This window comes from Mercenaria mercenaria, chromosome 3 (genome assembly GCF_021730395.1).
Source record: "Mercenaria mercenaria strain notata chromosome 3, MADL_Memer_1, whole genome shotgun sequence".
Classification (NCBI taxonomy): Eukaryota; Metazoa; Mollusca; class Bivalvia; order Venerida; family Veneridae; genus Mercenaria; species Mercenaria mercenaria.
This window is the reverse complement of record NC_069363.1, coordinates 34,033,470-34,057,522: the sequence shown is the minus strand read 5'-3', so window position 1 is coordinate 34,057,522 and position 24,053 is coordinate 34,033,470. Positions and strand designations below refer to the sequence as shown.

Sequence of the window (24,053 nt, the reverse complement as noted above, 5' to 3'; positions counted from 1 at the left end):
ATAATTTGGTCACTGAACACGTCACTGAAGTTTCTGATTTAAATGTTCGTATAGACGATCAACAAATTAAACTACCAACCATGTACTGGATTCCTAAATTGCATAAACAACCATATAAAGCCCGCTTCATCGCTAATTCAAGCTCTTGTACAACTACAAATATTTTAAAACTATTAACATCATGTCTAACTGCTGTGAAAGCCCACGTGGACTCTGGTAAACATTTATTTTGGTCGATTAAAAATTCTGGCGAAATCCTGGATAAGTTTAAAATTAATAATTACAAGGTATCTACAGTCAGTACATACGATTTTTCTACTTTGTATACCACTTTACCACATAACTTAATAAATGACAAACTAACTGCCCTAATTCAAAAGACTTTTGCCAGAGAGAATGCTACATTTCTCGCTTGCAGTTTTGATAAAGCTTTTTTTACTAGCAATATTATTAAACATTATACAGTGTGGACCTGTGACGAAGTTTGTAAAGCCCTTTCCTTTTTATTGAACAACATTTACATAAGGTTTGGGAATGCAGTTTTTAGACAAGTAGTTGGTATTCCCATGGGAACAAATTGTGCACCCCTTGTTGCAGATTTGCTTTTATATTGTTATGAAAGAGACTTTATGTTGAGCCTTTCTCCAGATACGCAGGCAGATATTATAACTGCATTTAATGATACATCACGCTATCTGGATGATAGTCTTAATATGGATAATCCGTTTTTTGGTCAATTGGTGGGTACTATTTATCCTAGGGAGCTTCAGTTAATTAAAACTAACAATGCGGATACTGATGCTTCGTTTTTAGATTTACATCTCTCTATTTATGACAATATTATTCATACCAAAATTTATGACAAGAGGGATGGTTTTAACTTTAGTATTGTAAATTTTCCCCATTTGGATGGGGATGTACCTCAGGTTACATCTTATGGGGTATATATTTCTCAATTAATTCGGTTTGCCAGAGCGTGTAGTCATGTCAAGCATTTCAATGAACGTAATCTATATATTACAAGTAAACTTCTTCAGCAAGGCTACCGTTATTACAAATTGCGTAAATACTTTGCTAAATTTTACTATCGTTATTCTGATTTAGTTTTAAAATTCAATAGTAATCTAAAGACACTTCTGCGAGAAGGTATTTCTAAACCCATTTTTTATGGGGATGTGGTTTACAAACTTCGTAAGATCTTGGGTCATGGTAATTTTCCAAATGTATTTGGTAAAATTATAAAACGTTTTATTAAAAGAGGTTACGACCCAACTGTTTTGAGACATACCGCATGTTTAGTGTTCAACCCGTTTACAGTTGGACATTACGCTTCCTTCTTTGATTGTGTCTGACGGAAGAGGGGGAGGACTCTATGATAAGCAGTTTTTAAATTCTACCAGGACTGAACTGTTTTGATATCTGTCTTCTGGTCTGTTTCGTCGGGCCCTTAAGGGGGTTTCTCTTGTTGCTCTGTCTTCTGAAAAGGCATTGGGTACTTACGTTTTTGGTTCTAAAGGTTTGCTTTTTATATTTTTATACACGAGCATTTTTGTGTTTTACATGCCATGCCTTTTTGTTTCCATTACGTGTGTTAGAGATTCACCTGGAGGGGATTACTTTTATTTACACTGTCCCGTGTCTTTGGAACATGGAGGGGGTAAGAGTGAGTTTGGGTGCGCACCATAAACCGGTTTAAGCTCCCCAGTGGTGTTTTTGCCACTGACCGTTCCAAGGCGGTGCCCCACTGTGTTCCTTTGTTTGTTCTTTTTGTCCTCTTGTGTAGGCTTTGTGTGTGTGCGCGTGTATGTGTGTGTGTTCCTTTGTTTGTTCGTTTTGTCCTCGTTTGTTGGCTTTGTGTGTGTGCGCGTGTATGTCTGTGTGCTGTAGGTTTCGTTTTGGGGAGGCTGCGATTTTGGTACGTGGCATTCCCTGTTTGATATTTGTCTTTGTTTTTTATGAAAAGGATGTTCTCTGATATTTGCAAGGCTGCATGCAATGAATTAGGCAGTATATTTCTTAAATATACATTAGTCCCAGATTCATGTTTTTAGATATGAACAATTACTTCATAGTACATGTATCTAATTAAATATACAATGAACATGTTTTTTTCCCTGTGTGTACTGTATAAACGAGTACTACTAAAAAAACTGGAAGTAATTATTATACGTAATATTTAGTTGTGAATGTAGCTTTACAAACACATTTAATGAAGTTAAAATATATTTTTGACGATTTTCTACATTTACAGTTCGTCCAAGTTGCTCTGCCAATGGAATTGCTCCATTTCGTTCAAATCTGGCCATATGTATTAAATTGAATTGTTAAATGTTACGATTTAATAGGCTAACTGGAAGGCGGTTATAAGTTTAAGATATTAATTTCTCGCTTCGCTTACGCTCGCTCGAAATTAATATCTTTAAACTGCTGTATTTAACTTATAACCTATACCTAAACCGAGTTTTTAAACATGTACTATTTTGGTGAAAGTTGCGCATACACACATAGACTAGTAACTGATTGTGTAATTTCCTTTCTCTGTAAATATTATTCATGTTTATGTTTTTACAAATACTACGACCAAGAATTGATTTCTTGAAAATGCTGTTAATGTCATACTCTGACGCCTTACCGATGCATCCGTAAATATCAGCAGTTTTTTCCTTTTATCCTTTTACTAGATGTAAACAACGTATAATGTTTAGCAAATGCAAACTTAAAAAAGAATTAAGATTTCAGTAAAATAGATTTGTTTGCCACGACTGAATGAATTTAAGGATGTTAAGCGCATTTCTTTTTTTTTTTAGCAGATTGTCCGCAGTTTTGTACTCAAGACTTATTTACTGTATATCTATTTCTACGAAATCACAAAGACGTGATATATTTTAAGATCGAATCAATTTACATTGTCTCTCATTGCTGAAACATATTTTCATTGCCAGCGTGTTTTAAAACACGCAGAGCCTTCATCAGCATGTATTCACGTAAATACAGGGTGACACTTGTGGTTATGCGGGTTAAATATGTCAAGAATGACGTTAGTACGTTGTAACGTTAATACGTTGTGACACTAATCTCGGCAGCTACGTCCGATATCAACACAAGACTAATCAAAGACGAAATGCTACAGCTTATTTGCATACAATACCGAACAATATTTTACCTCATCGAGAGGACGAATCATTGACCGCACAATCACTACGGATGATTCTGGACTATTCATTTATGCAGCAGATAAATTTCATATACAGAAATAAACAATAAACCCATTTTAATTTTTTCATTTGCATATTTTCATTGGATATATTTCACCGAGTGAACACCAGTGCAGTATATTCACATCTGACATAGTCACAAGTGAGAGTTCTAGTGTTCACGAGTGAAAATAGTTTGATCTACCTAGCAAAATGAGCAAATTTTCTGTTTCTTTTATGTTTTTCTATTTTTTTTTTTTGTTTGTTTTTTTTTTACAAAAATGTATACTTTTCGCCCGGGCAACGTCGCGTTCATAGTGAAAGCGCAACATAATGATTTCAACGTGTTTCGAATAATTTAAGATTCATAAATTTCTAAAAAAGAATACTATGAAAATGCGTACATATTATTATAATTTTTATGTTCATACGGTAATTATATACGTATTTGTCAGTACTAAAGTGTATTGTTTATCACAGTATGTTTGTTCAGTAAACAGAGATTTTCAATTTTTTAACTCATTTTTGTATAGATCTAGATTCATATATACTCAGGTCGCATAATCACTCTGGCAATAGATTTCGAAGAAGCGGTGGTTCCAACACCGCGGGGGTGGAGGATTTGTCGCGGAAGCGGTGGATAAATATGGCCGGGTGTATTTATTTCCGTTGTCATCGGTAAGTTTTCTAATGAGTTTATCTAATTTGTTCACATTTGGCTGGAAACAACGAATGAGACAGGAACCAAAATATGTACTCTACCAGACAGAAACTCTTGTTTAGTGCAAGTCCTTGCCATTAATGTAGACACTTCTGTACAGTTTGATGAGGGACTGCTGATTTTGTAGAATTTTGTTCAAATTGTAGAATTTTTATACAAAACTGCCCTTGATTACGTTTGAATTATAGCGTAAGTATGATACTATTAAACGTCATTCATTCCCTCGTATTCCATGAATTGCCAATGCAGATATATGAAATAATTGACCAAAAATGATTCCAACGTAGTGGGCGGTAGATACAGTTGCAACGCATTACGGTGTGTCCGATTCCTTTAATGTCCGTTCTGGCCTTTAAGTTTACCTAAACTGCACTTTTCCGGGATTTGACATCACACTGACTGGTAACTCAAGATTCCGATCCATAGTTGTACTTTTCAACACATACTTACAGGGCTAATAAGTCAAAAATTTAAATACTATTTTGTGCAGGGTAACATAAGTTTTCAGAGTGAGTTGGATATTTCACTATCATTTTGGTTTTAAAACTGAAACACGTTATCCCATCTTCTTTGCTTTAGATTGGTATCCATGCATTTTAGTGGGAGCTTATTGCCTTTTTATGCTTTCATCACGCATGAAACTGAAGGACAACGAAATAAACAAAATAAAGGACGTTCGTTCACTATGTGCTATTGACATGGATTTTGCATAGTTTCTGGGCAACCACGGATACTTGCTTTTCCAATCGCTTATAAGCCTTTTTTATTTAAATGACTACCGGAATGCTAAAATTTCTTGTCAACATTCTTATTTACTGCAGATAATATACACAGAGCAATACGATATAGTGTCATTCAGATTTTTTTCACACCCTGTTCCCAAACCGACGCCGACTTACTATTATGAAAATAGTTAGAATAAAACAGGGTTTTTTTTTTTTTTTTTTGCTTTAAATCTTCGTGAAAACAGAGCATGGAGAAGCTTATTTTTACTTAATTATTCATACATATCAATACATTTTGATATATTCAGACTACATCGTGGCCTGACACTACGAGCGGCAACTGTTAAATCCTGCGGGAACATGAAATGTGATACGCATCATGCGCAAATCCAGAGGGTAGTGGGGGTGGTGGCGCGGGTCCGGACCCCCCCCCCCCCCCCCCCCTCTTGAAAATCCTAAAAAACGGAAAGAAGAGAAGAAGGAAAGAAAACGATTTATCGAAAAGGCAACATTAGGATTAAGACCGCATTCAAAGTGTATGTGGCTGCTGCTTCATACGACCCCGACGTAATTCAAAGTTATGTTAATTATCTCAAAGAAAGAAGAATTTTACCTTTAAGAAAACTTAATTTTATTGTTTTTTCCCAAATTTAACAGATGAGCTCATAAAAATGTGAAAATAAGGGGCATATGGTATATAAAATTGCAGTTGAAAAGGTGTTCTTAAAGGCTGTTAAAATGCCCCAGAATGCAGGAAATGCAGCGCTGAATTTCAAAATTCCCTAGCTTGTCGGTTACTTTTCTATTTCAGCCTGTTCAACAAAAACTTATTGACACCCCTGTACTTGTAAACGGCTGACATCCACAAAAAAGCGCATCAAATTATTTAGTGTCAAAAGGCACATGTTTGTCATAGTACGGGTTCGGTCGGACCCCACCTCCCTGAGAAAATTGGCTGGATCTGAGCAAGCCGCATACATCGGAAATTTGGGTTCTACATACAAGTTTTCATACGAACATTTTACTTGGTATTTTACAATTTTAACTGGGTATTTACGCAAATACGTAGCTTACCTGTTGTTCTTGATTACTGATAAAATTAATACTTGATGTCATGTTATTTAACACTCATTGAAAGGCTTGCCAGTCAGTAGTCAAAACTATTGTCAATTGCTTCCCTGTTTCTGTTTTCTTTCCTGATTATTTATGAATCTTTATTTACTTTGTTACATAATTATTTACTGAAAGTGGTATTTTAATGGATTTTTGCGATTGTATAAAATAGAATAATATTAAACCCATATTTATAGTAAGTGAGTGTGTTTAAAAATATTTCGAAAGAAAAAGGGAAGAAATGAAGTACCATCTCAAAAATAAATCAAAACCCAAGATTCCTGATGTTAAATTAGCACTGTGACCTTGAAGTTCTAGCCTTTTAAAAGTATCATGGTTTCCTTATTGTCTTTTGTTAGACGTTGGTAATCTGTTTCTTTGTTTAGACAAGAAATCTTGACTATTTTCTTGTCATTTTGAAATCCTGTGGTATAATTCTGAAAAGAAAAGCATATTGTAGAAGTAAAGATAAGTCAACCCAATTATAAAAATCCTAAACTGATATAACTCAGCTGCTAAATATACCACATTGTTATGACATTCTATGGATTCTATTCTACGCATTATTTTTGTATATGATGTAAAAATGACTTTAATCAAATATTCGATATAAACATACAAAATGCAACTTACATTTTATATGCAGAACATGGTGTTAGTTCTTAGCAATAGATTATGTAACATAAGGTTAAAAATATATTTTTTATGTTACTTTCAACAGTCAGAAAATGGAAGTAGAATCAATAGCACATTACATTGTATTACTAAACATCCATTTTCTATTTCTGTCTTGTGTCAAAGTGATGTAATGGTCACACCCCAAGGAAAATGCAGTTCAGACTAGCAAAAAGTCCAAAACGGGCACTAACGGAATCGGATACACCGTAATGTAATGCAATTGTATTCACCGCCCCTGCGTTGGAATCATTTTTGGTCGATTATTTCATATTCTTGCGGTGACAATTCACAGATTACGAGGAAATGGTTGTTGCTTAATAGTATCATACTTAAGCTATAATGCAAACGTAATCAGGGGTCGTTTTATACAAAGAGTCTACAACTTTAATAGAAATTCTACAAAGTCAGCAGCCCCTCATCAAACTGTACATATGTGTTTACATTATTGGCAAGAAATTGCACCGAACAAATGTTTGTGACAGGAAGAGTACGTGTGTGGGCTCCTGTCTCACTTGTTGTTTCCAGCTAAACATGAAAAACTCATCAGAAAACTTACCGATTAGATTCACCCGGCCATTTTATCCACCACTTTTGCGACGAATCCTCCACCGTCGTGGTGTTGGAACCACCGCATATGCGAAAGCTATGGCCAGTGTGATTATACTTGATTCATTTATTTGTCACGCATATGGGTTGCTAATGTTTATTAGCTACAGTTTTACTTTCTTAAAGAGAAATGTGTTAGAGACCACCTACTGACCTAATTAAATTAAATTATCGCGTTCACTTTGCAGTGCTGCGTTGCCGTAAGCATTGCATCAATGCCAGATCGGATCGCAGTAATATTCAAAAGAAACGGCGATATTTTTTCTTTCAGAACGAATAATGTAAATATGGACATTTTCTCAGAAAGATATAAACAGTTGTTTTCGAAACTTTTGTTGTGGAGAGCAAAATCGTTAAAAATGAAAAACAAAACGGTGCGAAAACGTATTTTCTCGGATTTAAAAGGATTTTTTCGGTGCTCTTGCATGTGTAAATCCTTTTAAATCTAAAATAAGCACCTTCGGGACTGCTTAATTCAGCAGAGTTTACACGTGCATGAACATCAGAAAAAGTAATCCTATTTATTGAGTAATTATGCGAATGTTGAACCAGAGCCGATGTGAAGAGCAATTCAGGCGTATATTTAAAGCATCATTGAAACTATTGTTAGTTGTGGTTATAAATTTTCTCTCTACTTACAAAAATGTATTATGCGAACGTGTATCCTCGCGGAACTCACGTATAAGGAAGTCAATGCTCTTAATTTAATTATATTCATTTAGTATTGTGGCTGATATTTGCCATTTCTTTCTGGTGTGCCAGAACGACAAACAAGCGCGTCGATACGTCTTATTTGTCGTCATGATGCGCGAATTTGTCGTGCTGTTGAAGTGCGACATGATCTTATATTTGAAGTATTATCGAACAGCTACAGCTTGATCGAACACAGACACTAGCTAAGAATGTCTTTTCAGAGCACCCACCTCCCCCATGAAAAGCAACAAGACTACTAATTAAAAACGCAGTAAAGAAAGACGTACTAGGTGCGGATAGACAGGTAAGGGTGATTTTTTTAATTAAGGGACGTTACATTGGAATTCGATAAACTACGTGTAGCAATCATACCTTCGTAGTAAAACGTATTAAAACAAAGTCAAAGCGTACTGAAACGCAGTAGAAACGTATAAGATATGTACAGAAATGTACAAAGCCAAACCTGATTGCCGTCTACGTACTACTACCTATTATCTAGGCTTCCATGCGTCTTTACTACGTCTTGCTACGTCTTTACTACGTCTTGCTACGTCTTTACTACGTATTGCTACGTCTTTACTACGTCTTTGCTACGTCTTTACTACGTCTTGCTACGTCTTATTCTAAGTTTGTGTTAGGTTTTGGAAGGAATATCGCTTGGTATCACTTCGTATGACTACATATATCTACGAGTAGCTGCGTTGTACTATGTTTATAGATTTTGACTTAACCTAGAACGTACTACGTCGTATATAAACGTTTCAAATCGTTCTTATAGACAAGCGTGACACTGAGCCACTTTACGTAGTAAAACGTAGTGAAAACTTATAACCCGAGTAAAACTTAATATCCAAAATACCGGACAAAATGTTGCAATATTTAGGGATGAGAAATGTAGTAATGCCTAGACCTTACCCGACAGTGTGACTGAGGCTTATGATAAATACTTCTTATTCAAGAAAGTTTAATTGTCCACGTCCGTGGAGCTTAACATTTAAGATTTTTCATTCATTCGTTTATGGGAAGAACAGGTGAAAAGTTCTCGTATTGTTATGTAAATAATTAAATAATTAAGCATGATTATTGCATATCATGACAACTATGTGTAACAATAGCATAATTTTAAAGATCAAAAAGACCATTTTTAGTCATTGAAAGAAGGGAAAATAAAAATTTTAAAACTAAAAACATTCTTAGTGCACATATTACCTATATCATGGCTATCATGATGCAAAAACACCACGTATTTCATTTGCATTCCCCATTTATCAAGCACGCAATACTTTGCTTTTGTTTTAATTCAATGCAGTTTGTATGTTAGAATGTTATATGGATCACATTTCAGCGTAAATAGAGCACTTAGTTTCTTTTAAACTTAGGTAATACACAGAGCTGAAGATAAATGTTCTCTTTCACCGTCTGCCCTTGATAACTGTACCATATTTAAAACATCCCTGGCCCTGGTACAATTTCTGTTCTGATAGCTTGAGTAATCGAGTAGAAAGTAGTTTCGTTGGAGCTTTTCAGTTTTTTTTTGGCGCCGCCGTTTGTTTTCACTGAATATGCAAATTAAGCATGTCTCCCTGGACCAATGGCCTTATCGTCTATGGAAAAAAAACGCACGGGAAAGCCAGTAAAAACTCGCATGTTATGTCTGTGCCAATTAGTCGAAACGTGGGATTCCCCAGGATTTCAAGTTCATATTTCCATATGTAAAATATTGTTTGGTTCACCTGCAACCTACTTCTTCTTTTTTTTTTAAGTTCTGAATTAACACATTTACAATTGATATAGGAGATTAAAGGTGGGTGTTGCTCATTTTTTGTTAGAATTCTGCCTTAACAATGTAAATACATATTTTGACGAATCGATAGAGCGAGGCAGACTAGCAAAAACACAAAATTACTTGGGCTAGGTCGAAACACGAAAACCTCGTGACCCGTCATAAAATGATACAACAATAAACCTTTATTTAAAGACACAACTGATGAAGTGGGCCTCAAATACCCCGGATAACATCCTAAGTTTAAAGCACGCCTGCACATGGCGGGCAAGAAAAGCATGTATAAGTACCACTGTGTTTTTTTTTAATATACCAAACTAATGCCTTTAATGTAAATGCGCCGTTTCTCTTTTTTTAAAGATATTTCTTGTTGCATAATAAACCTGTACAAAGCACATACACTAGAACCTTAATGATAAGAGCTGGATGAAGACGCATAAACTCGTTTAAGATCAATAAACCTTTTATTCCAACTGACTGAATTCGGTTGGATGGCTTTTTCTGTTCTGTTTTGTCTTGTTTTAGGTTTAACGTCACACCGACACAGTTATAGGTCATATGGCGACTTTCCAGCTTTAAATGGTGGAGGAAGAACCCGGGTATCCTTTTGTTGAAAAACGTAGGTTCGGGTGTGGGGGTTTATACTCCATTGATAAAATACACTTCAAATCCAGTTTTCAATGTTAGTTTATTATGAGATTTTGTCTAAGATGGAAATAAAGTCGTCAAAATTATAATTCTCTCATTCCTCTGGTCTAAAGTCACTTATAATTATAACTGTAAAATATTTCATTTCTTGTTTCTATGATCTGTCATTTTCAAAGTCCGAGCCAAAAGTAAAGAATTTCCTCCCAAGTTCTGACTTAGGTTTATATACAAAAGTATGTACCCTCCCATATTTGGCGTGTATCATAGTGATGAAAGACAAAGATTACCCCTAATATTTATGAGGATAACCGTTGACTGATGGTACCATCCCAAATAGGGAGCCACCTCTAACTCTAACAAATCAGACATGTTTACGATGGTACATGATGACAACATACCCTGATAAAATGATACAAAAATGATATACACTCCAGTCCCAACCTATTTATGAGGGTAACTGGTGAATGACATCTCTAGTAGCAGAGGCCAAAGTTTCACATCAGTAGAATCAATTAATAAATCAACTTTAATAAGACTAGTTGCTAAATTTACAACACTTTCTTGCATTAGGTACAACCTAGGTACAACCACCGACTTCAGCTAAAAGGCTGTTCTGAAAACTGTTAAATAAGGTAAACGACCGATGTCATGGGCTTAAAGAGAAAAGAGATTTATAGATATTTGTTTTTGTCAATATCAACATGTGATTTCAATTCTTGTATGTCTTATGAGTAAATATGGTAGCACTATTTCTCGATCCCAGTTTCTAAAAACGCACCCTTAACAAGTTTGTCTCATCTGATTGGACACTATTATGAAGAAATTCTTTGAAAACTCACCATTGACAAACACTTTCTAAAGACCTCCTTGAAAAAGGACCAGGATATAGAAACCACAAGTTATTTTAAGAATGTTATGCTTTATAACCACAAACCTACATTTCCAATAATAACATGATTCAGACTCTGCATTTTTTCTTCACTTCGGAACAGCAGATAACAAAACTGTTATCAGAGCGCTGAACAAAAACCAGAAGTAAAGCAGTAATATTTATGCTATGCAACAAGAAAACACAATGGTTTTCCTAAAGCCTGCTTAACTCTGTTACGAAACAAATCGTTTCCACGTCATTAAGTCAGGAAAGAGAATGAAAATGTTCTTATTCAAAAGGCAAAGGAAAAGTTTACGTGACTAACCCAGACAGAAACTTAGGGAAAGGAAAACTGTACAGACGTGCGAGTGATTTGTTGAGTTTATAGTCACATCAACACAATTTAGGTCATATGGCAACTTTTCCAATTTTGATAGTGGAGGAAGACCCCGGGTGACCAACATAGACTGACACCTGGGTTGAACTTTCATTCTGCCGCACGCCAGCTGGATGGCTTCCTCACATGAAATATTCTAGATTCGAACCCAAATGGATTTGGGACAAGGGATTCGAAGTCAATGTTCGTAACCACGTGGCCGTGGAGGCCATAGACGGCGAACGCATATAGTGTGCCTTCTCTTTATTGGTGATTGTGAAAGATGCTTTTGCTCTTCTGAAAGTGTCAAAAACGAAATTATTCTTTAGAATGAAAAGTAACACCAGTGAAGAAGCAATCTATTTGCATTGTTTAAAATACGAGTCAAGACTATCCTATTTTATATATTTATAAAGACTAAATATATATATATGTTCGCTTATATATTTACATAAGGGTCTAAATCCAATGAGGACATAATAACAATTGTTTTATGATACTCCTTTGTATATTGCACCATTTTCTTATAAGTACAATTCACCAGCTGTAAATTTAAATTGAACAGTTTTGAAATGATATATGCTATGATATAGATGGTAAAATGTTACGTTTCATAAAAAACATGTATAATGGCATAAAATCATGTTTTTCTGTTAATAATAAGTTGTCAAATTTTTCCTTTGTGCAAGTGGTGTGCGTCAGGTGAAAATCTTTCACCGGTACTTTTTTCTCTGTTCTTGAATGATTTGGAAAATTATTTGATAGAGCATAAAAACGCAAGTGTAACTATATCAGATGAAAACTTGGATATGTATTTAAAATTAATAGTTATACTATACGCAGATGACACAGTTGTCTTTGCAAATTCTGAAAAGATCTCACGTCTGTATTACATACTTTTAATGAATATTTTACACTATGGAAGTTAGACATTAGTTTTGATAAAACTAAGGTTATGGTTTTTGGTGATCGATTTCATAGAAATAGAAATATTGTTGTTAATAATCGCCAGATTGAAATTGTAGATACATTCAAATATCATGGTGTGGTTTTCTCAAAAAATAGAAATTTTGCAACAGCTAAAAGCATATTGTTGAACAAGCACGAAAGGGTTTATTTAGCCTGTATAGAAAGATAAGAAATTTAGATTTATCAATTGATTGTCAACTGAAATTATTTGATTCTACTATATTACCTATCTTGACTTACGGATGTGAAGTCTGGGGTTACTCAGATGTTAACTTGTTAGAAAAAGTGCATACTGACTTTATGAAACACATATTACATGTTAAACGTAGTACTTCACACATTATGCTTTATGGTGACCTTGGTAGATACCCTATTTGTATAGCTATTAAAAAGAGGATAATTGGATTTTGGTACAATATTATTACAAATAATGATAAACTTTCGTCTTTTATGTATAAATTTATGTATTCGGATTATATCAAAAACGACAAAATGTACAGTTGGTTATCATATGTAAAGTCTATTTTAGATGAATGTGGTTTAGGCTATGTATGGCTTAACCAAGGTTTCAATGGTTCTAGAGAGCTTCTTTAGCTAAATTGAAAAATGTCTTCAAGACCAGTATATGCAAACCTGGCATAGCAACGTTTTTGAATCAAACAAATGTTTAAATTACCGTATGTACAAAACCGAACATAAATATGAACATTATTTTGATGCATTATCACCATACTATGTTCAGACAATTGTCAATTATAGAATGTGTAATAACCATCTACCTGTTGAAAAGCTAAGATGGGCAAATATAGAACGTAATGACAGAACTTGTAATGTTTGTAATTAACGAGAAGTAGGTGATGAATTTCACTATTTATTTAAGTGTACTCATTTTAATCAGTTACGCAAAAAGCTAATTCCTGAACGGTATCTTAGAAACATTAATTGTATAAGTTTTGACTCTTTGATGAATGAAAAGGATGAAAATATTCTTTACAAGTTAGGCAATTTTTTAAATGTCGTTATGAAACATTTTAAGAAACCACCCGGCAGGCAACATACCACATAATTTAACTTTTAACTTGAAATAGTGTAGCTCTACTTGTTTTCTACCACTGTTAAGTGTTAACTTATATTACCCTCTTTTGCAATCTGTATTTTATACAACCCGCAGCCTGGTTAATATGTTTGTAATTATTGAATTATTATACCTCTTATCTCATTTGTATGTGCTGAGTGTACTAATAAACTGAAACTGAAACTGAAATGTTTTCTTTATAAGTTTTGCTAATAAAGTTAATTCGCGTGAACTTTCTCGAAATAATTTCTTCGCATCAGGAAGCAATCCAAACGATGTACTAGTATTTAAAACCAAAAACTTCTCGCTTATTATATGCCCGAAGGGACGTATTATGTTATGACGCCGGTGTCCGTCCGTCCGTTCGTCTGTCCGTCCGTCCGTTAACAATTACATGTCCGCTTTATAACTCGTGAACCCCTTGAAGGATTGCGAAGAAACTTGATACAAATGTTCACCACATCGAGATGGCGTGTAGATAGATATATATATATATATATATATATATATATATATATTCCAGTACATTCGTTTCCTATATCTTTCTTACAAAGATATATCAGAAATAAGATTTTTTCATAAGGGTCTAAATGCAATGAGAACATAATATACTATTGTGTAATGATACTCCTTTGCATCGTTTTCTAATCAGTACAATTCACATGTAGTGGTAAATTAAGAGTAATAAAAGATTACAAAATAAACGTTTTAAAATACTTTCATAAGTTTTGCTAATATAGTTCATTTGCCTTTTCCCAACTTGATTGCCCGTCGCGTGAAACGAGTGAATAATCTATCATATTTCATGAGGCGTGATACGATATAATAACTTTACATCAGGAAGCAATCCAAACGACGTATTTAAAAAGCCAAACAGCTAATCGTCAGCTTATTTTTGTATGTATAATTTTGGTATTTCAAAGATACGAGCTGAAGGAAAATTAATATAATTGTTGAATGTTTGAACATTTCATCATAAAAGTAAACGAGAGTTCGAAAAACTTGTTCGATGTCATGATTCTCTTTATGAAATCTGAATCAGATCAAAATGAGGAATCTTAATGCTTAACATGGATTAATAGTGATAAGCAACTTATAAGCTGAGCGCAAAACAATTGTGTACCTCATCTAATTTTCCACACGTGTTTATAAAAATAGATGTCGTTTGCTTCCCTGTTCAGAAACGGAGGAAAAAAATAACTTTGTTTTTTTTCCACATCTTGATTATCCATTTCGGACCGTGTATTATATTATTATTTTATTGAATGGCTATTGAAAAGCTATAGCCCGAGGTCCGAAGGGCCGAAGGTAAATAATTTCAATTACTGGCCGATAAGCCATCAAATAAATGTTTATTATATGACACAAGAAATAAGCCCAGCAAAATTTAGTGTTGAACTATAGACCGGTCAACAGCACAAACTATTGACTGGCGATTTATTAAGAGAGCCATGTAATAATTTTGGCAAACGCAAACGTACCTGCCTTTGAGATGTTCGACCTAATTGCTTCTAAGCCAATGCTTATATCAAAATTGACACGAACTATTAGGATAAATCATGCTTTATGTTATGTTTCCCATATGCCAGAGGACCTAGCAAATATAAGTGTTGGCTGGACTAGTAAAGGTAGCTGTCCGAACTGAGCAATCAATGCAAAAGTATACAGTTGCTTGCAAAACAACTTTAACGGAGAACCAAGAGCCTACATAATGAATTGCATATTTATAAAAGCCGAAATTATAGTATGAAGCGTTTTCTTGGTATTCAACCCACACATTGCGGATGATCCGGCTTCCTTTCTTAAAATATTAGTGAATGCATGATTGATGCATCCAAATCGTCGTTATTACTTTCTTTCTTTATCAGTGTATTTAAGAAGACCTACATCTGGTTAATTGAAAAAGGTCATTAACGCTTACGCTGTATCACTCCATCCTTGAAAATTAACATTTTTTCTTTATTTTCAAGCAGATGTTAACTGCATAAAAAATATGTGCAAATGCAAGCTAAAGAATTAAAAGATCTTAATAAGATTAAATTTTCAACAATTAAATTGACTTCCTGTCTGTTGATGATCTTTACAGGAACTTATCTCTTGTGCACAATCCCCAGGGTTAAGATAGCTGAAGTCCAGGGATGCATGTAGTTCCTTATCCCCGTGTGAGTTAAGGCTGGTTCCGGTCCATGTTAGTATAGGATTTTTGTTTGAAAATAACGAAAAAGGCAGACACTGAGTTAAATGGAATTTTTTACCTTGCTTTCTGTGCATTAAGCAATTGGCAATCTTCCCTATACGACACTTTTTATCTAAATAAAAGTTGTTTGCTATATATAATATGAAGGCCTTGATGATGAAGATGGCAACAAATGACAAAAATGTGTTTCATTCCACAATCCTTAAAAAAACCGTATGCACTATAGTGACAATTGATATTTTCTATTTAATTCAAGAATTACTTTCAGAAATACCCTCAACAACCTAATACACTATGCATCTTCACACTGTTGGCGTTATATAGGGTTTTTTCTACTTTATTCTTGTGATGATTATCTGACACATGAAACGTTATTATTTTTTAACATAAAAGTATTTTTAACCTGGCTTGTGCAATATATAGAGTGATGTTATCACAATGATGAAAATATGGCAAGTAACTGGAGCATATTTAACAGTTTATTGCCCTTTTTGGTATTTGGGAAAACAAAATATTTGCTAAACTTCATTTTTTTTAATTATTTGCACTAGACAACTATTACGTATTGATTGTTTTCTCAGTTACTTATGAAAGTGATGATAGAATAGAGCGGTTAGTTTTGATGAAACTGTAAGGGCTGTTTGTAGCCATGCATTGATTCGTTTAGGATGAAAGTCATTTTCAGTCTCATTTGTATGTTTATGTTGATTAATCACATGTTATCCGGAAGACCTCCAACAAACAAAGATTTGCGAAAATGTAAAATGTCGGCAGATCTGAATAATGATATAACACTATTTATGTCAATCACAATGAATAACCTTGTACATATTTAGAAATACATATTAGTCTTCATGATTTTGATAATTGAAACGTGAATTATATATGAAAGATGTGTGGCTTGTTCAATCTATATTTAGATGTATATCATTGGCCGTATCTGAATAAATAACCTTTGATTGACACTTCAGGCAGTATCGTGTCTTTCGTGAATGAAAAACATAATTTGCTTCAGTGGGTTATTATGATATTAAGCTGTTTGCACTGCTGTTATCTTTTGTTTTTGCAGGTAATGATGGGATAAATTATTGAAAACTTAAGCTGAAACTGCTTCTTGAAATAATACATCAATACAGCTTGGAAAAATATTCAAAAGAAAAAGAATGTTAAACCTGAAACTAACACAATTTAGCGAGAATTTAACCATAAACAATTATCTGTGTGTTAATTTTGTCCGCTTTTTATACGCCCGTTTGAAAAACGGGACGTATTATGGGAACGCCCCTGGCGGGCGGGCGGGCGGGCGGCGTCCACAGACCTTGTCCGGAGCATATCTTCTACATGCATGAAGGGATTTTGATGAAACTTGGCACAGTTGTTCACCATCATGAGACGGAGTGTCATGCGCAAGAACCAGGTCCCTAGGTCTAAGGTCAAGGTCACACTTAGAGGTCAAAGGTCAAATTCAAGAATGACTTTGTCCGGACCATATCTTCTTCATGCTTAGAGGATTTTGATGAAAGTTTGTGCACAATTGTTAATAGTGAGAAGGGATGCATGTGCATTAACCCGGAGTTAAGGTCTGGTTCGGTCACACTTAGAGGTCAAAGGAACAAGAATGGAAACTTTTCCTGGCTTTCTGTGCTTACAATGCATTGAGAGTCGCATATATAGAACTTGTATCTAAAAATGTTCTATCAAATGAGGCCGGATGTCAATGGCAAAAGACAAGGTTCATTCTAACCCTAAAAAGTATGCATATGTACACTTGATAGTTTCTAAATAAGATTACTAGAATGCCAACAACCTTAGTCCGAGCATTTCTTTTCTATGCATATAGGGTTTTGATATTATCTTGGAAATGTTTCACACATGAACGTTATTTTGTTACATCAAAGAAACCTGGCCTGGCTTAAGAGTGAAGTCACACATGAGCAAAAGGCAGATAACAGGAGACATTTGTAAACAGTTTTTGCTTCTGATTGGGTATTTTGAAAATACTTGAAACATATTTAATTATTACAACCATTACATGAGATCTTGAAAGTGGATCATAGCGCGGTTATTTTAGAAATGTACTGTTCCTCATTGTTGTTTAGATAAATCATTTCATATTGTAATTTTATGTTCATTATCATGTACGGAGACAACAACAACCACTTTTCGAATGTAAAATTGCAGAATCCGAATTTGAGTTACTATTTACGTCTCCTATACCTTTGGTAAATTTTTGAATTACATATTAGTCTTTTTTTGATTTGAAGTGTTATTTTTTTTTTTTTATTTTAAGATTAACTTGCCGTATCTGTAATAAATAACTTTATTGAACTTTTCATAATGTATCGTGTTGGAAAAAAAACACTAATTTTGTCAACTAGTGGTTATTTCAATTTAGTGATATTTTAAGGTTTCACTGCTGTAATTTTGTTTTTGTATGTGGAATTAGAAAACTAAAAACTGTTCTTAAAAATACATCAATACATTAAAATCATTCAATAAGAGTGTAATAAATAAAATTTGCTGATGACCAGTACGTATATTGTGACATTTTGTCACGCTTTTTCATACTAGGGTTAACCTCACGTTCATGTGTATCCTATTGAATAACAGGTATATTTATTTATCTACCTTATGCTAACAGAATTGTAACGAAACATGAATTATACGAACGAAACTGGTTCATGTAATATACAGCATATGCATGTGACTGTGTCATAAAATAGTTGACTTACACATTATGAAGTGTCATGTGTTTAAGAAATACTAATTTCTTCAGCACAAATTTAAATTACTTTCACCCTTTCGAGTTGTTTATCTTTTGAAATTTGTACCGTTTAACAAGTAAACATTGACATGCACCAAATATATATCGACATAGTGGCAAAATTAGCTGGATGATTAGAAGTAAATGTATTTAACCCTAACCCTGCTAAATTTCTATAATGAACTTGTCCATCTTTCAATTTGGACAGTACCATTAACTGTTAAAGGGGTGCTTACCAAAAAGATACTGACTGAATGGCGAACAGTGCAGATCATGATCTATACTGGTCGCAAAGGCAGAATCAATCGTGTCCAGATTGAAAAGGGTTAATCTTGTTTTATCAGGTACTATCTTTTATTTGTATATTTTTTCAAACGCAATCAATTTTAATCTTAGACAAAGGAAGTCTAATGTTTGTATATGTATATACAAGTCTTTTGTCGACAGCATTTCACTAAATGATTCTTTAAAAAGATATTTAAACAAAATAAAGTTTTATTGTTTTAAGCTTCTGGTAAACCAGTTGAAACTGAGCAAAATAAACTTAAAACGTCTTTAGAGACATGAAAAAGAGACAACGATCTTAAATTAAGTCGTACGTGAATACCATATGTGATATTTACCTCAAATTATGTTAAATGTTGTTAGTAGGATTTTGGTCAACTGTTTTACCAGTTGATCATTTACACTTGTTCCTATGCACTACGTACTTACTACGTGGCTGATTTTCATCGGAGGTATTTTTGAAAATTAGAATTAGCAATCCCAACGAAGAAAGCGTTATCTAAACGTAAATACAAATTTTAAAAACATACTTTGCTGAGAGAATGATATAAATCTTAAGCATATTTGGGAAAATTTTGCATTGACAGTTATATATTCCACCGAAATCCATTGGAAATGCATGCTTGTAAAGTTTTTATTACCCCCATCTTTGTTAGATTGGTTGCGCAGCCATGGTGGATTGGAAATAACTGAATTTGGAAGCAGTACACGCTGTTTTGAAACTTGCCGTTGTATTCAAAGTTTTGGAAATATTCAAATATCTGTCAAATTCAAATGTTATACTAGAAATTATATTGAAATCAAAATTCATAGTCCGTTTTTTTTTATTTCACATTGAAGGGAGGAAATTACAAAATTTCATGAAAAGTATCATCATGAATTTCTTATAGGATCTGACTCTATGTAACTAGTCATATTGTTCTTTAAGTAACTTACTAACAGTCTATACGAAGACTGTGAAATGTCATAAACTGTTACTTTAATGTGATTGACCAGCTCTATAAACAGAATGCAGTTGATTTTTGGGGCAAAATGTTATGTTAGTCAATACAATATTTATCGTCTCGCACATTTTATCTTAATGTGTTGGTACTGGTTAAAAATCAACATAAGATTGGCGAATCGACAGTGTTTATACGTAAATTAAGTTAACAACATCATGACAAATCTCTCATATGTTATATCAGCAAGAAATAATATTTCCTGTCAAAACAATGTCCATAAAAAAGTTATAGGCCTAATTGGTATCGATGGCTACCAATAGAAGCTGAAAATTAGTATATGAGTATATCAATAAAAGGTACATCGATACAAGTTGACATACAATATGTATATCTATCGATAAAAGTTAAAAAAAACAAGATGAATTTGAAAAATATTATTCAAATAAAACTTATCAATAAAAGCTGATAATCAATTCCTATTATTTTTATGTCTGTCAATAAATTAAAAAATAATATCTATGTTTATCCATACGGGTGATAAAGAGTATCTATTTCTATCAATAGAAGTTGCAAAAAAAAAACAGTATTGATGTCTTTCAATGAAAGTTGAAAAATAATAATATCTGCACGTATGTGTATTAATAAAAGATGAAAATTTATATATATTATATCTATCAATAAAAGGTGAAAAAGTATGTCTATCAATAAAAGAAAATAATATCTGTGTCTGTAAATAGAAGTAACAAATAATCAAGGCCTTGAGTAGTTTGTCGGCTAATTTATCACGTTTCAGAGTTCAGATGCGCAGGAATTGAATCACGAGGGCGTCAGCCCGAGTGGTTTGATATCCAGGCATCTGAATGATGAACCGATAAACCACAAGAAGGCCTTGATTGTTTTCAATTCTTACATGGTCATTGGAATATTTTGATAAAACTTATGCTGGGCTTCATTTATCCGAGTAGTAATGAACCGAACGTCTTTCATCAATATGACGTCATAATTGACGTCACAATGTTCTCTTATCTGTCCGTGCATCAACCTTCGTTCATCGCAGAATATACAGAGCTGGAACTTCTTTGTTTAATTGGCAGACAAATCGAGCAATGTTAAAATATTGAAATATGTCAGTTAAAGAATATAATTGATATATTTTCTCCCTTCTCGCTCACTGTTACACATTTTGATTCCGTTATGGCCTGTTTCTTTATAACTGAAAGATACATATTAGCCGTATTTTACTTCTTTCAGTTTATTTGTTTGGAGATGTTCCTGATTATTATCTGGAGGAGAAGAGGAAGAAGAAGTATATAAAGGTACTGATAGATGACATGTAATTCGAATTAACTGTATTGCTAAAACTTTTTTTGTGTGTGTTAGAATATCATTTAAATAACATTTTACTAGTGTTCTTTTTCCTGTTTATCTGTCTTCTCCGTAATAAGGTCTTTGATTGAGTTCTCTTTTAAAAATACAAAACACTTCCATTCGTACTTTTAAAAAAACTTGAATAATTTTATGAAATTCAGGTTTGGTCTTGCAATTAAATAATTTTGCGACCCTTTGAATGTTGTTTACAAACTTCGTAAGATACTGGGTCGCAGAAATTTTCAATTTTGTTTGTAGCTATAAAAATGTAAGACTCTGACCCGACTCATTTGAGACACAGTGCTTGTTTTGTATTCAATACATTTGCAGGTGGACACCACGCATTCCTCTTTAATTGTGTCTGACAGTATTTAAGCCCGCCGTGACAGAGAGGTTTTATAACTGTCCTTTACACCTGTTCCTTCTCTCCCTTTAGGGTATTTCTCCTGATGATTTGTTCTGCATGGACATAACGCGTGTAAGGATTCCCTTGGTATAGCTCCCTTTTGTGTACCTTGTCCTGTAAATTTAGATTCTGTTAACATAGACGCCTTTCATTTCTGTCGCCTGCAGAGTCAAAACATGTTTAAGGATTCCCATGGCGTAGTTTCCCTTAAGAGTAAAGTTTGTTACACAGTTATAATTTAACTGGTTTAAACGCCACATTGGGGGTTGCCATTGATCGTTCAAAAACGTTGTCCACAAAGTTCCTTTATTTGTTCGTTCCGTCGTATTGTTCAAGATGTCTTCGTGTTTTATTTTATCCATGTATTTTGTGTACGTGTTGGCCTTACATACGCTGTGGTTGCGGGTTAAGGAAGCAGCGTTCTTGGAACTTTGATAATCATAGTTATGTTTTTGTTTATTATCAGAGACTTTTAGGGTATTTTTCATATTGTAAATTTAACCAAATTATTATTATAAAACAGGATATCTTACTTCGCATAAAAACAATATTCCATTAAACTTTCCCGTAATGTAAATTTGTTCAACCAGAAAATAATACTATTTAAACACTTGAAAAATCATTTTCCTACTACCGACCTTGATAACATCCCACAAGATTCTAGTATTTTCATTGGTTAGAAGGTGATCACATATTATCATATATGACGGCATTTTAGTGGCCCTCCACTGAAATATATAGAGTATGTTTGATAAATATGGGGGCGAGGTGTTACCACTTTCACCCCTTTCCCCCGCCATCATTTATCGTACTGAACCCATTCCGTGAAGGCTTACTAACAACCAAGCAATCAATAATGGAGATCTTTCGTGAATCTAGATGTTGACAATAAAGGCGTTATATAGGAAAATCTAACGTACGGATTTCATGGATCTAATAGTAATTATTTTGTAACATATTATGACTAAACATACAGATGTTTACAGAATGATGGCACAACAGATTTTTTTTTTTTTTGAAAATTGAAAAAAACTCTTAACATATATCCGTATTTAAGATTAATATGAAAAGGATTATGTTACAATTTAATTTGTTTCTAGTAAATCCTTAAAATAATTTCAGCATTAATCAGTTTGTTATCTGTTAGTGTCATGGACCTGTTGAACATTTCCTTCAATGTATCAGTCATTTACACTTTAAAGGTTTGTCTTCCGTCAACTAAGATTAACACGAAGAGCGCAACTCTACGGATCGAGGGATTGTGAGTTCGGTCCACGGGCGAGGCGTTTGTTCTCCGTGATTACTGATAAAAGATATTGTGTCTGAAATCATTCGTCCTCAACCTCTGATTCATGTGGGGAAGTTGGCGTTCGTGCTGGTACATAATCCAGGAAATACTGTCGAGAATCAGCGATAAACCTATAGCTAACTAACAAATTAAGATTAACAATGACAACATCTTTCTTCAGTCTGTGAATTGTGACGGATTTGCTTTACCGCAAAATGTTTTAACAGCATACCTGTCGCCAGGAAGAATGCTACAATTATTTCCCTTTTCGTGTTATTTTATTCTTGCTAAATTTACCTGTATCATTGTTAAACATTATACATATAGATCTGTAACGAAGGTATTGTAAATTTTCACGAGATAAAGATGGTGTACATCGTGCAACATCTTATGTTTAACTATAGTATAATATCGTAACTCAATCTTGGTTTTAAAATCTAATAGTAATTTCTTGACACCTCTGTGAACCTGATTGTTAAGGAGCTGTTTCCTTTTTGATTTTTTTCTTGGCGGAAGAGATGGAATACTCCATGTAGTTTTTAAGTCCTCTTAGACTGAGCTGCTATGGTATTTGTCTGTTTGGCTGCTTTTGTTGTTTGTCTTGTTCCTTGTTGCTTTGCCTTCTGCAAGGCGTTAAGTACATGCGCGTACATTTGACATGTTTTGTTTTTATAAGTATGTATAAGAGCACACACTTAAGTTTTACATACGCTGCCTTATAGATTTGGTCTTGTCCGTGCGTGCGTGCGTCCGTCCGTGCGTGCATCCGTCCGTCCAAAGTTTGTGACGCGCCTAGATCAAAAAGTATTTTATATAAATTGATGAAACCTTGCATGAGTCTTTATCATGATAGGAACTTGCGCTCCTCCTATATTTCATCTGGCACCGCCCCCTATTTCCAGAGTTATGGCCCCTGAAATAGTCAAAAATGCATTTTTCACCTTGTGACGCGCCTTAATCATGATATGAACTTGCGCACCTCCTAATTTTCATCCGGTTCCGTCCCGTATTTCCAGAGTTATGGCCCCTGAAATAGTAAAAAAATCACATTTTTACCTTTTGACACGCCTAGCTAAAAAATCATATAAATTGATGAAACCTTGCATGAGTCTTTATCTTGATATAAACTTGCGCACCTCCTATTTTTCGTCCTGCTCCGTCCCCTATTTCCCGAGTTATGTCCCTGAAATAGTCAAAAATGCACATTTTCTCCTTGTGACGCGCCTAACTTAAAAAGTATTTCATATAAATTGTTTTAAACCTTGCATGAATCTTTATTATGATATGATCTTGCGCACCTCCTATTTTTCGTCTGCCTCCGCCCCCTATTTCCAGAGTAATGGCCCCTG

At 34.1% G+C, this 24,053-nt stretch overlaps 1 long non-coding RNA gene across 1 annotated transcript in view; it reads left to right on the top strand.

The window, feature by feature from the left end:
• Positions 1-23,126, top strand: part of LOC123523588 (uncharacterized) — a 33,368-nt gene extending 10,242 nt beyond the window's left edge. Inside the window, exons 2-3 of the long non-coding RNA XR_006681140.2 lie at positions 20,894-20,958; positions 22,619-23,126. This is a non-coding gene — a long non-coding RNA (uncharacterized LOC123523588). The remainder of the gene's footprint in view (positions 1-20,893; positions 20,959-22,618) is intronic.
• Positions 23,127-24,053: the final 927 nt, after the last annotated feature.